Source organism: Bubalus kerabau, chromosome 2 (assembly GCF_029407905.1).
Source record: "Bubalus kerabau isolate K-KA32 ecotype Philippines breed swamp buffalo chromosome 2, PCC_UOA_SB_1v2, whole genome shotgun sequence".
Classification (NCBI taxonomy): Eukaryota; Metazoa; Chordata; class Mammalia; order Artiodactyla; family Bovidae; genus Bubalus; species Bubalus kerabau.
Window position 1 is genome coordinate 143412036 of NC_073625.1, and position 2104 is coordinate 143414139.

Genomic DNA, 2104 nt, shown 5'->3' on the forward strand with positions numbered 1-2104 from the left:
GTAGCAGTATGACCTTAAACAGGTACTTAATCCCACTAAAATGTGTATCCTCATCAGCAAAATGGAGTATAATACCTGCTTCATGGGTTTGTTGTACAAATTAGGTATGTACAGCAAACCCATATATACAGTGCTTGCTGTATGTAAGCACTCAGTAGGGAAGTTGGTCCTCCATATCTTCAGGTTCTGAATCCACAGATTCAACCAACTATGGATAATATATATATATATATATATATATATATAAGCTAAGCTAAGTCACTTCAGTCGTATCCGACTCTGTGCGACCCCATAGACGGCAGCCCACCAGGCTCCGCCATCCCTGGGATTCTCCAGGCAAGAACACTGGAGTGGGTTGCCATTTCCTTCTCCGATGCATGAAAGTGAAAAGTGAAAGTGAAGTCGCTCAGTCGTGTCTGACTCTTCGCAACCCCATGGACTGCAGCCCACCAGACTCCTCCGCCCATGGGATTTTCCAGGCAAGAGTACTGGAGTGGGGTGCCATTAAGAGTTTCAAAAAGCAAAACTTGAATTTGCTGTGCTCTGGCAGCTATTTCATAGCATTTACACTGCCTTTACAACTATTTACATAACATTTACATTGCATTAGGTATTATAAGTAATCTAGACATGATTTAAAGTATACAGAATGATGCACATAGGTTATATGGAAATATTACACCATTTTATAGAATGAGGATCCACAGGTTTTGGTATTCAAGAGGGTGCTAGAACCTATCCCCCATGGATACCGAGCAACAAATATATTTAATAAGTGTAGGGAATTCCCCAGTGGTCCAGTGGTTAGGAATCCACACTCTTATTGTGGAGGACCCAGGTTCAATTCCTGGCCGGGGAGCTAAAATCCCAGAAGCCACACATTGTGGCAGAACAAAACAAAAAATAAAAAAACCCCAACCAACCAACCAAACCAAACAAAAAATCCCCCAAAACACAAGTGAAGCCTTCTCTTTCTTTCTTCAACCTCCCCTTATTTCTTTTTTAGGTGGATTAATGTTGAGTGTCATGGTAGGGCAGTAAAAAGGCCTAGCTTGAGTCTGACTGTCAGAAAATTTAATAAGGCTTAAATATAAAGGCAGCTGGAAGCAGAGGAAGGTGTTTCAGAGTCTGAAAATAAAGATTCTGCAAGCCAAGAAAGGTACTTTGGATTTAGTCCTGGGATTTAGTCTTAAATCACCTGAAATTTTAGGGAGAAAAGGAATATGAAGACAAGATGCAAGCAGAGGGGAGAATGGCTCAGAGGAGACAAAAATGGTACCTCTGGGACCTCAGGAAAGGACGCAGATTTTTAATTTCATTAAGTAAAACCAATGTCTATATCTTAGAGGCACTTGATGTGGTCTATTTGCCAGAAATGATTTTCTAATGATTATTCAATGACTTCCTCTTTTAATTGCTTGATTCAGCAAGCATTTTGATAAAAGTGAAGTTGCTCAGTCATGTCCGACACTTTGCGGCCCCATGGACTGTAGCCTACCAGGCTTCTCCATCCGTGGGATATTCCAGGCAAGAGTACCGGAATGGGTTGCCATTTCCTTCTCCATCAAATCCAAGTCTCTCACATTGCAGGGAGACGCTTTATCCTCTGAGCCACCAGGGAAGCCCTAAAGTGAAAGTGAAGTTGCTCAATGCTTCCCTGGTGGCTCAGTAAGTAAAGAATCCGCCTGGCAATGAGGGAGACCTGGGTTCATTCCCTGGGTTGGGAAGATCCCCTGGAGAAGGAAATGGTAATCCACTTCAGTATTCCTGCCTGGAGAATCCCATGGACAGAGGAGCCTGGCAGGCTACGCAAAGAATCAGACACGACTTAGCGACTAAACCACCACCAGCACCAAACCTTAGCTGATTCCAGCAAAAGAAGGTGCTTGTTTATTGTAGGGAGCAGTGCCACACCAGTCTAAGCAATCCATGGCAAAATTGAAAGCCATTATAGAACTTGCTCTGTGTTTATTTCCCTTTCAGAGAGTACATGAGAACAAATTTAACCTAACTGACTTCAAAATCTTATGAAAATAAGTAAACGTTTCAAAGCTGTTTGAAGTACTCTCCATCAATGGAGAGTATCTTTTAAATCCAAAATTTC

The 2104-nt window shown here is 42.1% G+C and overlaps 1 non-coding gene across 1 annotated transcript; it reads left to right on the forward strand.

Moving 5' to 3' along the window:
• Positions 1 to 786: 786 nt before the first annotated feature.
• Positions 787 to 859, forward strand: TRNAK-CUU (transfer RNA lysine (anticodon CUU)). The gene has a single exon. It is a non-coding gene; the product is annotated as a tRNA-Lys (tRNA).
• Positions 860 to 2104: the final 1245 nt, after the last annotated feature.